Source organism: Oncorhynchus nerka, linkage group LG28, assembly GCF_034236695.1.
Source record: "Oncorhynchus nerka isolate Pitt River linkage group LG28, Oner_Uvic_2.0, whole genome shotgun sequence".
Classification (NCBI taxonomy): Eukaryota; Metazoa; Chordata; class Actinopteri; order Salmoniformes; family Salmonidae; genus Oncorhynchus; species Oncorhynchus nerka.
Genome location: NC_088423.1, coordinates 21,755,639 through 21,769,475, shown reverse-complemented (window position 1 = coordinate 21,769,475; position 13,837 = coordinate 21,755,639). Strand labels below are relative to the sequence as shown.

Genomic DNA, 13,837 nt, shown 5'->3' with positions numbered 1-13,837 from the left:
TCGGCTTTGTGTGTGTGTGTGCGCGAGAGGCGTTTTAACTGGGCTTAAGGCGGGCGAGTGGGAAGGCTGTGGGATCATTAGAGACACAGCAGAATGAAAGAAAACCTCCACTCTTCCTAATGACTGGGATGAAAGCAACGGTTAATTGTTGTCTACAATGGACACGTTATTTAATTCTAACTAATTACCTTGTCAGACGAAGGGAGGGACGGAGAGAGAGAGGCCGAGAGGCTGTGTATCAGGTTGCATGGACACACACGCACACACACATATACACGCATGGATGCACACACACCCTTGTCCCGCCTTACTCAGCAGAAGCGCAAGCTCAATGGAATTGATCACCTGGTTGATGGAAGAGAGACAGATAGAGAGAGAGAGAGAGAGAGAGAGAGAGACAGAGAGAGAGAGAGAGAGAGAGACAGAGAGAGAGACAGAGAGAGAGAGACAGAGAGAGAGAGAGAGAGAGAGAGAGAGAGAGAGAGAGAGAGTCTGTGCTGTAGCATGTTAACTCAAATCAAAGACAGTCCCGTCTTTCCCTATGTAAAGCTTGTCTGGTCGCCATCACTTTCTTCAGCCAAGCAGTCTCCTCCACTTCCTCTCTCTCTCTCTCTATCATTCCTTCTTCATCACTTTCTTCAGCCAACAGAGTCTCCTCCACTTCCTCTCTCTCTCGCTCTCTCTCTATCATTCCTTCTTCATCACTTTCTTCAGCCAAGCAGTCTCCTCCACTTTCTCTCTCTCTATCATTCCTTCTTCATCACTTTCTTCAGCTAAGCAGTCTCCTCCACTTCCTCTCTCTCTCTCTCTCTCTATCATTCCTTCTTCATCACTTTCTTCAGCCAAGCAGTCTCCTCCACTTCCTCTCTCTCTCTCTCTATCATTCCTTCTTCATCACTTTCTTCAGCCAAGCAGTCTCCTCCACTTCCTCTCTCTCTCTCTCTCTATCATTCCTTCTTCATCACTTTCTTCAGCCAAACAGTCTCCTCCACTTCCTCTCTCTCTCTCTATCATTCCTTCTTCATCACTTTCTTTCGGGCAGACACTCTCCAACTCCACACGGCAAATTCTCCAGGGTTGACTCATCACTGACCGTGTTAAATTTAACACTAGGCCAATGTGTGCTGAGGCTGTTATACAGTGTTATGGAATTAACACTTATAGTGTTACGCAATAACACCTCCTTTAGTATTTCTAAGAGTAGGAAGTGTATATAGTCTGCACCAATGCTGTTATGCAATAACACCTAACATAGTATTTTTAACCATTACTCAAAGAGGTTAGTATTTCTTTAAGAGGCCGCTTGGTGTTGATTTACAGACGTAACACCATTATTTGTAACTGTTTAGGGTCACATGCCGTTATGTAAGACTTCAGGACACTCAAACATAACCATAGACCAGTTAAACTGGTACAACACTTCTACTCAGGGGTGGCCAAAAATAACTAACTGAAAGCCCCCACCAAGCCATGTCTCAATATTATTTCCCAGTGTGCCTTGCCTTTTCAAGTGAGTAACCACCTATGACTGTATTTGTTAATGACATGGTTGTTGAATTCATTCATTTTCTGTCCTGTGACCTTCAGCAAGTCAGTTAAGTGAATAGTATAATTAAAATGTAACTGTCCAAGACAATACATGTCTCATAAGGCCATTTTTTTTTTTTAATCAAGTTACCTGAAAGTCCTTCTTAAAAGGCCACCTCAGGCTAAGTCACATTATGCTGGCTTGCAATTTGATGTATACTTCCTATTGAAATCTTGCCAGAGTTAGGATATTCAAGATAATTTGGCCACAAACTGCTTTCAGAATGGCTGTTAGGGTCATTAACATTGAAAAAGGAGACTAAGCTAAACCATTAAACTGGAACAACCATTTCAGTAACTAGATTAGTTCAGAAAAAAAATGTTCTGAAAAATCGTATGAAATGTTAAAACTGTATGTTATTTATCTTTATGTAGCAAAATATTAATCAAAACACTCATCAAAAAATCTACCTGCAGCAAAGCATGCTGGGAAATATAATAATGATGGGCATGTTTTTGATGTGAACGTTTTACTCTCCACAGAGTAAAACGAACACAATCACACTCACACTCAACTGGTTATTAACACCAACAGTGTGGTTATTTTACACCAATGAGTGTTAATATAACACTTACAGAGTTCATTTAACACCTGAATCAACGGCAGAATATTACACTGAAAAAAAAAATCCTCCTCTCTCCATCGCTCGTTCTCCTTCAATTTATTCAGGCACGCACAGCAACACTTTCCCCCTCTCTTCCTCCTCAATTCACATTCATCCATTCTCTCACAGCTGTTGCTCGACTCAGACTCCTCCATTAGTTCAGATTAAAGCTGTTTTCCTTGTGAGGAGCAGTAAATCAAACACACACTGCACATTGTATGATCGCAGCGTGATGGTGCTCCTCATATACTTAGACTGGTTAGCATCGTAGCATCCTTCTCTCATAGTGAATGACTTGTTTAGCGCAACACACTGTAGAAACTGATGATGCTAACGATGGTAACAGTTTATACCTGTGCTAATGGGCCTGGGGTGCAGATTAAATGCACTGTAAACAAAGTGATGTGTGTGTGTGTGTGCGTGTGCGTGTGTGCATATGTACGTGTGTGTTTGAGTGTGTGTGTGAGAGAGAGCGAGAGAGAAAAAGAGAGGGAACTGCTCCTTAACAGGCAATAATAAAGTATTCTTCTTGCTAAATAAACACTGTAGTAAATTTACTTTAATCAGGCCACTAATGAATTGGCATCAAGGGAAGACTGCAATAGAAGCTATGGGTTTAGCTGTCCTATCTATCCCCCTCTGATACCATTACTGCACACATGTTCATCTCTACACTGATTTGTTATTGTAAATTACACAGAGAGATTATAATTACACACAATCTCAAAGGCCAAATGGTGGAGCAGGATGGAATGGAGCCTTATGGAATAAAATGGCTAATCAGAACGTAAGAAGCTTCCGACTGACATTATTCCCTGTTCTGTTTGGAATGCTGCTGCAGCATGATGCAAAGATGGGGGTTCTCCCTGGAAGGCTGGGGCTTCTAAAAAAGGTGATTAGGCAGAAGAAGGAAGGTATCATTAAAAGTCCATTAGCGGACCTGTGATGTACGCCTCGCTCCTCGAGAGAGAGAAACACACACGCGCACACACACGCAGACTGCTGAGGTGGGCCAACGGTGTGTGTGTCGGGGGGAGGTGTGTGTGTGCATGCGTGGATGGGCATGTGTGCGTGTACGTGTGTGCATGCGTGGATGGGCATGTGTGCGTGTGTGCATGCGTGGATGGGCATGTGTGCGTGTGCGTGTGTGCATGCGTGGATGGGCATGTGTGCGTGTGCGTGTGTGCATGCGTGGATGAGCATGTGTGCGTGTGCGTGTGTGCATGCGTGGATGGGCATGTGTGCGTGTGTGCATGCGTGGATGGGCATGTGTGCGTGTGCGCATGCGTGGATGGGCATGTGTGCGTGTGCGTGTGTGCATGCGTGGATGGGCATGTGTGCGTGTACGTGTGTGCATGCGTGGATGGGTATGTGTGCGTGTGCGTGTGCATGCGTGGATGGGTATGTGTGCGTGTGCGTGTGCATGCGTGGATGGGCATGTGTGCGTGTGCGTGTGTGCATGCGTGGATGGGCATGTGTGCGTGTGCGTGTGTGCATGCGTGGATGGGTATGTGTGCGTGTGTGCATGCGTGGATGGGTATGTGTGCGTGTGTGCATGCGTGGATGGGTATGTGTGCGTGTGCGTGTGTGCATGCGTGGATGGGCATGTGTGCGTGTACGTGTGTGCATGCGTGGATGGGCATGTGTGTGTGTGCGTGTGTGCATGCGTGGATGGGCATGTGTGCGTGTGCGTGTGTGCATGCGTGGATGGGTATGTGTGCGTGTGTGCATGCGTGGATGGGTATGTGTGCGTGTGCGTGTGTGCATGCGTGGATGGGTATGTGTGCGTGTGCGTGTGCATGCGTGGATGGGCATGTGTGCGTGTACGTGTGTGCATGCGTGGATGGGTATGTGTGCGTGTGTGCATGCGTGAATGGGTATGTGTGCGTGTGCGTGTGTGCATGCGTGGATGGGTATGTGTGCGTGTGCGTGTGCATGCGTGGATGGGCATGTGTGCGTGTGTGCATGCGTGGATGGGTATGTGTGCGTGTGCGTGTGTGCATGCGTGGATGGGTATGTGTGCGTGTGCGTGTGCATGCGTGGATGGGCATGTGTGCGTGTACGTGTGTGCATGCGTGGATGGGCATGTGTGCGTGTGCGTGTGTGCATGCGTGGATGGGTATGTGTGCGTGTGTGCATGCGTGGATGGGTATGTGTGCGTGTGTGCATGCGTGGATGGGTATGTGTGCGTGTGCGTGTGCATGCGCACACACTACAGTAATGACTAATTTAGGACCCTACCTCTGGGAGTGTGACAGGAAGAACCCTCTTGCGGCTGGCTCTCTAAGTGTCTGGTTATTAATTAAACATAGTGATGGCACTGGGGACAGTATATTAGCCTGTTTCTCTCAGTGTGGTGCAAAATGAACAGGCTCCTGAAGCGACTGGGGCACAGCTAGGGTCTAGTGGAAGCCATCCTGGCTCCCTGTGTCATGCAATATTCATGTGCTCCTTTGAAATCAGAAGAACTGACAATGGTGAAAATTGGAGGTAAAACCCCCGCTAATACTTTAAATCTGAAGCCTAAGTGCCTGGTGTTTTGTAATTTTGAATATCCTATTTCAGATCATTTCCCAGACATGAAAGCAGCACCCAAACTTCCAGAGTTTCCCAGTTGGATAGTTTCAGAGTTTCTGATCTTCTGAGAGAGCTATCAAACACTTGGTGAAGGAGGTCTCCAGCCCTCGCTGATATATCCAAGGTATTAAGCTTTGGTTTCATCCCAAATGGCATCCTAATATTGTGCCTTTTCGGATGCAGACGTTGAGATTAGAGATCTCCGACATGCCGTTGAGAGAATGAGAGAATTGAATCAGTGAAGTGGGGCTTTGAATCCCAATTATCACTATACCATTAAGCCCTCATGCTCATCGTTGTAATTTCCTCCTAGATGTGTTTTTCTAATTATGAATTCAACTCAAATAAGTTTGGGTAATGAACCCCTGCTATGTTATTCTTTCCATACATTCCCTCTTTTTGTGTCCATGTCAGATATGGGCAAATGTTTATTGTTATGTATCTTGTAACAGATGCAAGATACTCTAAAGACCAATGTATCAAAATACATTTGCAAAGCATTGTAGTTTGATAAGATGCTGGTACATTGAGGTATTTACACACCTGCACTAAAACAACATTCCTAGTAACGGTAACACTTATGTGGTTGTTTATCTACCTTAGTTGAATGCACTGACTGTAAGACACTCTGGATAAGGATAACGTAAATGTCAAAATGAAAATGAACAATTGCAAAAAACACTGGGTGTTATTATTGGCCTTGTTTTATATTAAAGACTCCATTCAATCTGTAAAGATGATACAGATTCCGCTAAATAAATATTTAAGTCATTTCCTATTTAGCCAACATATGAAGAGTTTAAGGTGAATGCAGTCTTGACGAAAGCGAGAAATTGCCTTTAAATTTCAATCATGCTGTAAAGCTGAACTTCCGCGATGTGGATTGAATAGAGCACTAATACCCAGCATGCTTTGCAAGTGTTCATATTACATTAACATTCACATTTTGGTGATCTAGCAGACACTCTTATCAGAGCACTAATACCCAGCATGCTTTGCAAGTGTTCATATTACATTAACATTCACATTTTGGTGATCTAGCAGACACTCTTATCACACCATAGTGCCAGCAGACTTCTGATACCAATGCAGGGTGAGAGGGGGCCACAAAACTGTGAAACGCTATATTTGTATTTTTTATAGAAACGTTTTTAGTATTTTCTTTATTTTTTAAAATACAAATTATAGGTCTCGATGTAGTTCAGGGTGGTGAAATACAAATGACAAATTAGTCAAAAGTAACAGAACTACTGCCCATCTCTGGTCTGCTTTGTTGTAGAAGCACCGACCACACAGCTGAGTTTTTAAACTATATTATTTTTTTTCTGTCCATTTTCTGATAAGGACCTAAATTGTCAAAATAAGGAACATTAAAAAGAATCCACTGAGAAAACACTTGATTGTTGCATTATTCCCTTGGTTATACCTTCCTTGTGTGACTATGTTACAATGGCTTGTCATTGCCTTCACTTTTGCTAGAATGGAAGAATATTCCATTTGCTATAATGCCTGGCAATGCTGGCTTTTATTTGCATTGTGGTGGTGCTCAAGCGGAGTCGTAATGGCAGATTGAGCCAGTCTCTTATTGCAGCATTTACAGGCAATGGGAGGGGGCGGTACTGGAGCCCATTGTGGGAATGGCAGAACCCTGATGGAATCTGGGATGCAGCTCTTCAGCCCTGCCCACAACGATTAATCCTTAAAACTGGACCATCGACAAAGAGGTATGTGTGTGTGTGTGTGTGTGTGTGTGTGTGTGTGTGTGTGTGTGTGTGTGTGTGTGTGTGTGTGTGTGTGTGTGTGTGTGTGTGTGTGTGTGTGTGTGTGTGTGTGTGTGTGTGTGTGTGTGTAAACTCTGAAAACTTCTACATTCCCTTCGTATCCTATCCCACCACCCTAGAGACACTCAAACAACCAACTAACTAACCAAACTGCTTAACTGCCTTGTCTGCAACTGTAGTATTGAACCAAAGAACCAAAGTGGTTAGTTCACTTTTCCAGCCTAAACTTGCCTGGGAAACCTCAAGTGGACAGTTTGAGTTGCTCACTTTCTAAAGTACAAGAAAAAGGACTAAACATGTGACTTTGTTTTGATTGACCAACTTTTCTAGCCCAGTCCTCCTGACACCAAGTCTTCAGGGCCTATGTCAGTGCGACCCACTGTTAACAGGGTTAGACGCGCTCTGAGCATCGCTGATTGTAGTGAGTGCTAGCAGATTGTCTGTCTCTTCTAATCCATCTCTCCTCTCTCAGTGTCTCTGGTTAATTGTGGTGCAGAGCTCAGTGACTTGGAGACTTCACTAAGTGACTGGGGAGTGTTACTGGAGAGTTAGGAGTCCCAGGCCTTCACACATTCACACACGCACACAACAGATGTTCCACTCCATCTGAGAAGCCAGGGGACCAGGGGAGAAATCTCCAGCCTCCTATTATTATATTAAAAAGTTAGTGTTGAGTGTAGTGTTTATATATATATATATATTTATGGGCTGCCACCAGTAAACACTGTACTGTAAAGACTGGTCTGGTATTAACAAGCTATAGACCAACAAACACTATGGGGTATTTCCATGATACATGTTTCTATTTCTGGGCCATTAGGGAACGGTCTGTCTGGGGGGTCTCTCCTCTCTCTTTCACTCTCTCCCTCCTGCATGGCCTGTTGTTTTTTTCTTTCTGTCCTCTCTCGCTGTGTGTATGTCTTGTTCTAGCCCCCTGTGTTCTCTGTATTTCTTGTTCTAGCCCCCTGTGTTCTCTGTATTTCTTGTTCTAGCCCCCTGTGTTCTCTGTATTTCTTGTTCTAGCCCCCTGTGTTCTCTGTATTTATAGTTCTACCCCCCTGTGTTCTCTGTCTGTCTTGTTCTAGCCCCCTGTGTTCTGTCTGTCTTGTTCTAGCCCCTGTGTTCTCTGTCTGTCTTGTTCTACCCCCATGTGTTCTCTGTATTTATAGTTCTACCCCCCTGTGTTCTCTGTATTTATAGGTCTCGTCCCCTGTGTTCTCTGTATTTCTTGTTCTAGCCCCCTGTGTTCTCTGTATGTATTGTTCTAGCCCCTTGTGTTCTCTGTATTTCTTGTTCTACCCCCTGTGTTCTCTGTATTTCTTGTTCTAGCCCCCTGTGTTCTCTGTATGTATTGATCTAGCCCCCTGTGTTCTCTGTATTTCTTGTTCTAGCCCCCTGTGTTCTCTGTATTTATAGTTCTAGCCCCCTGTGTTCTCTGTATTTATAGTTCTACCCCCATGTTTTCTGTATTTATAGTTCTACCCCACTGTGTTCTCTGTATTTATAGTTCTAGTCCCCTGTGTTCTCTGTATTTATAGTTCTACCCCCCTGTGTTCTCTGTCTGTCTTGTTCTAGCCCCCTGTGTTCTCTGTATTTCTTGTTCTAGCCCCCTGTGTTCTCTGTCTGTCTTGTTCTAGCCCCCTGTGTTCTCTGTATTTCTTGTTCTAGCCCCCTGCGTTCTCTGTATTTCTTGTTCTAGCCCCCTGTGTTCTCTGTATTTCTTGTTCCTGCCCCCTGTGTTCTCTGTATTTATTTTTCTAGCCTCCTGTGTTCTCTGTATTTCTTGTTCTAGCCCCCTGTGTTCTCTGTATTTATTGTTCTAGCCCCCTGTGTTCTCTGTATTTATTGTTCTAGCCCCCTGTGTTCTCTGTCTTTCATGTTCTTCGCTCTCTGTTTTTGTGCTCATCAAACACGCACAAAGTCTGTGGCAGGGAGAAGAAGCTAGCTGGCTCTGTGCTCTACAGTCGTACTGCATGCCTGTGGGGACTTCTTGGTCACTTTGTTGGAATAAGAAGCAGTCGCTTCAGAAACAACATGACAGACTTGCACTAGTTGCTACTCCAACTCCATAGGAGTGGGTACAAGTTGATGTTTGGGTTGTAAGGCCACAGGCAAGAAATGCAGCTCAAGACCGGCAGCGTTGTAGATCTTTAGAACTATGTTCCTCCAGGAACAAAAAACAATTAGGCAAGTAAGAAGAAGTTGCCACTAACAACTCACACAGGGTCAGATATTTCATTCCCAGATATTTATTAATTATTTTTCAAAGCCTTTCACAAAGCAGAGAAAAATAAAAAAACTATTCTAGAATCATTGTGTAACGAAAACAGCCCTGTGAATGAACGGTGTTCTGCTCTGAGAACCGCTACAACAGTCTTGGGAATTCAAACAGGTCTAGTTACGTCCTCTCTCTCCAAGGAACGGTTAAGGACGACGGCCCTGTAACGCCCCGGAGATGAAAGATTCATATTTGTCTCTAATTTGAGGAGGAGAGGGTATGTGGAGGATAGGACGTGAATCACTTAGGCCTCCTCTCTAAAAGGTGTGACGGGCCCATACATCTTTAATGGGGACAGTCTCAAAGTGGCACTTGATGTTCCTGTAGAGCTAAGAGTAGATGGGAGGATTACACAACCACATGCAGAGAGACTGAGACGTGGTCGGCTCAACAATGCGGTCCCAGACTGATGTGTTTTGTTAACCATTGACAGGTCTGTGCGTTCTGAACAGTGAAAACACACAATCTAGTATGTTCACCAACATAGCCACTGTAGTAGGTCAAAGTTGTGTGCTGGTAAACCTTGGTATTGCATAGGTGAAATTAGGCCTTGTGATGCTTATTCAGCTTCAGATCTTTCTAAATTCTCACTTGCCACATATTGTAGAGAATTTTGGGGGGGTTAGCTCTGATCAGGACTCAATCCCAGGTCCAGCGACTGTCAAGCCAACACCTTAACCATTATGCCAAGAGGGCCAAACCTTTTGACGAGTCGCTAGGTGTTGGGTTAAGGTCTCTACAATATATTTTGTGTGTAATAGCTAGCTACTCACCCCAAACATTTGCCTGAGGTCTGGGTCTCTGAAGCGGAAAGGGATGTTGGAGACATGTAACCGTTTGGGCTGCTGCTTCTCTGATGAATCACACTGCTGCAGGTGGAGCTGATGGGAGCCCTCCGTTTGCGCAACCTCTTCTGCCTGCTGGAGGGAAACACAGACCACAAAAAAATGTGTTCCTAGCTTAAAGAACACTGGAATCTTGGGTATTGTAAAACTAAAATGATAGAGTGGAGTTTGGGTGGTTGTAAAAGAGAGTGTGAGCGTGGGAGTGTGAGAGGGACACGAAACCTCACTAGTCATAACTCATACTGTACACTCTAAAGCACCTTGATTGAAGCTAAATCACTTAAACATGATAATGCAATACCAACCAAAACACTGTGGTTTTTAATAATAAAGAATTTACCTGAACATATTTAACTGTCTCTGTTCTCTAAGAGTGTGTGAATATGTCTTAGATAGTATCCAGAATGGCACCCTATACCCTACATAGTGCATTACTTTTGACCAGAGCCCTATGGCTCTGGTGAAAAGTAGTATACTATATAGGGGAAAGGGTGCCATTTGGGACATAGCCTAAGAGTGTGTTAATATCTTAGTCATACTGTAGGTTAGTGTGAGGGTCAGGTTGGAGGGGTCATGTATTTGCTATTCTCTCTGCTCTCCTGGCATTTGTATGTGGCAAAGGAGATTAGGAAAGCTGTCTGGGAGGAGTGGACACAGATATAACTAACTAAAAAGGTCTAGACTACAGCATATATTACAATTAGATAGAGAGATGGGGAAGAGGGAAAGAGAGAGAGATAAATAAAAAAAGAGAGAGAGAGAGAGAAAGTGATGGAAAGTAAGAGGAACGATAGTGAGAGAGGTATAAAGACAGGAAGGAAATGACGGAGAGAAACGGAGGGTGGCATTAGAGAGAGAGAGAGAGAGAGAGAGAGAAATAAAAAAAGAGAGAGAGAGAAAGTGATGGAAAGTAAGAGGAACGATGGTGAGAGAGGTATAAAGACAGGAAGGAAATGACGGAGAGAAACGGAGGGTAGCATGAGAGAGAGAGAGAGAGAGAGAGAGAGAGAGAGAGAGAGAGAGAGATGGGAGAGAGAGAGAGAGAGAACTAGGGATTCATCCAGACATCCTCTCATCCCTCAGACCTAGTGTGATCATCTGTCCATCACTGGCAGAAAGTGGCAGCGATAGGTCTCCGGGAGGGACGGCCCTTTGAGGTGTCGCCGTGACAACCTCCATTTACTTCACAGTTATCAGAGTAAGCATGACGACGGGGATCTCTGTTACCAACACCCAGGGGACCACTCTAAACAGGCCCAGAGATAAGACAGACACACGCAGCTGGGAAACGGAGTTCAATTGTGGGGAGGACACCAGTGGTGGCTAGTGGCACTTTAACTCAGCTCATATTAATGGCTTGAAACATGGTTTCTTTGAAACATTTTCATTCACTACATTACAGCCATTATTATGAGCCATCCTGCCCTCACCAGCCTCCTCTGGAGGACAGATATCTCAACTTAAGCCTTAACTGAGCTGAAACTACCAGGTGGGGTTATACTATCAGAAGGAAAGCCTTCTACTGTCAGTAGGTAGATGTTGAATGAACTCCTTTTACTTTGTTTTTGATGTAAATGCTCCAACCTATTCTCATATGGAGGAGGAACTAAGAGGGAGGCAGAACAAGAGAGAGAGAGAAAGAAAGGAAGGAAGAGAAAAGACAGAGAGAAACAGAGAGACAGAAAAATAGAAACAAAGCACGAGAATGAGATCGAGAGAGAGAGAGAGAGAGAGCAAGCGAGAGAGAGAGAGAGAGAGAGGGGACGCTGGAGGAGTTCATGTACATAATTAATTAGGATAACATTCAGGAGGAGGGATGAAGAGATGAAGAGATGATGTCAGCTAAACATCTCAGGGTTCAGAGCACGATCAATGAGAGAAGTGCTGAAGGCAGCGCCATTGATACAGACAGGAGGAGAGGGAGAGAGGAGGAGGGTGGAAGAGGGGAGAGAGAGAGGGGAAAAGAGAGGTAGAGGAGAGACAGAGAAGGGGTGCTGATTGAGCTTCTGTCTATCCTGGTGGTTGCGTGTGCGTGTGAGTGTGAGTGTGAGTGCTAGGTAGAACCATACAAGATTCTTTGGTTTGTCCCCATAGGCTGACATTTGAATATTTTAGTATTTGAATTACTTCTGAGTATTACTGTATTACACTGGGCTGAACTACACTCCAATGTATTTTCTATTTTATAAATACTGTCATTTGTATTTTCGAAATACAAAATACTTTTCCATACATTTTTTTTTTATAGTGGTTCACATTTGTGGCCCCCTTTCACCCTTCATTGGCATCAGAAGTCTGATAGCACTATGGTGTGATAAAAGTGTCTGCTAAACTAACGAAATATAAATGTATATGTAAAAATGAACAATTGTGAAGCATGCTGAGAATTATTCTAATGAGCTCCGCCCGAAACATTACACAGTGTGCTTTGCAATTAATTTTGGTATGTTCATTTACACATAGCTAATGTTAGCTGGCTTACTAGCTAACGTTACCTGTATAATCTTACTATTCGTTTAGCTAGCTAACATTGAACCTGGTTGGTTAGCTACCTGCAAATTCATGCAGGGTAGTAGTGTCATGAGTTGGGATTATGGTTCAATGTTTACCTAGCTAGCTACATGTCTTAACAAAGACTCCACTATGCAACTAACCATTTTGGGTGCGCTCGCTAATTCAGTCTAGGCATCTAATCCGATTTCAGAGAACTCTTGTCTGTGTGCGCCAGAGAGCGCAGAATAACTGATGAATTTACCAAAGCTCAACACCAGTTGAATATGGCTGGTGTCAGTAAACGTCGGCCAGAGCGTCCACTGTGCGCTCTGAATGTGAAAAGCTCTGAAATTACGACCAGACAATCAGACAGCACAGTTGCAGTCACCAACACTCTGGATAACATAACAGCTAAACCAGCTCTGCTAAGGCGAGTAATGTTCAGTGAGCAGTTCTCTCTCACTTAGATGTCTGGAAGTAGCTAGCTTGGGTGCTTGCTGTTGTTAGTAGATTTGATCAACACTTAAAGAGATGGGTGGGGTTAAAGCTTAAGAGGGTGTGAACGATGCTGAATGGGTGTAGACAAAGAAGGTACCAGAACAAAGCAATAGTAGTACCCAAATATTCAAAGGCCATTTTCTCAAAAGTGAGTTTACAAGTTTATTACATTTACATTTACATTTAAGTCATTTAGCAGACGCTCTTATCCAGAGCGACTTACAAATTGGTGCGTTCACCTTAAGACATCCAGTGGAACAGCCACTTTACAATAGTGCATCTAAATCTAGTAAGGGGGGGGGGGGGATTAGAAGGATTACTTTATCCTATCCTAGGTATTCCTGAAAGAGGTGGGGTTTCAGGTGTCTCCGGAAGGTGGTGATTGACTCCGCTGTCCTGGCGTCGTGAGGGAGTTTGTTCCACCATTGGGGGGCCAGAGCAGCGAACAGTTTTGACTGGGCTGCGCGGGAACTGTACTTCCTCAGTGGTAGGGAGGCGAGCAGGCCAGAGGTGGATGAACGCAGTGCCCTTGTTTGGGTGTAGGGCCTGATCAGAGCCTGGAGGTACTGAGGTGCCGTTCCCCTCACAGCTCCGTAGGCAAGCACCATGGTCTTGTAGCGGATGCGAGCTTCAACTGGAAGCCAGTGGAGAGAGCGGAGGAGCGGGGTGAAGGTTGAACACCAGACGGGCAGAAATTTCAAAGCAAAATTACTTTCCCATTGTTCCTCAACTGTAGTGTATGATATCTCATTTTATAGCTCTGAGTCTCTACTTTTATCCAATGTAAAATACAATTTCAGATTTTGTTACATAAGACCGATTTCAGCCGGGCGGTCACGTCTACATTTTGGTCATTTAGCAGGCACGATTATCCAGAGTGACTTGCTCGGCTAAGGTAGTTAAGCAACAACATATCCCAGTCATAGCAAGTAAAACTTTATTTTTTTTTCTGATACTGAGATTGTTGTTGCTGTTCGGGCCAGCTACTTGGAAATGTATGTAAAGGGGAACCTTTTTGGTGCTACCTAGAACCCTCTTGGTTCTAACTAGAACCCTCTATGAAGGGTTTTTACCAAGAACCATTTTATCATGTAAAGGTTCTTACCTACAGCCCTCTATCAATGGTTCCACCATCCTTATTAGCCTTTACATTTTCATGATTTATGACAATAC

At 44.2% G+C, this 13,837-nt stretch overlaps 1 pseudogene; it reads right to left on the bottom strand.

Moving 5' to 3' along the window:
* Positions 1-13,837, bottom strand: part of LOC115117986 (RNA binding protein fox-1 homolog 3-like) — a 215,468-nt pseudogene that overhangs the window by 81,847 nt on the left and 119,784 nt on the right.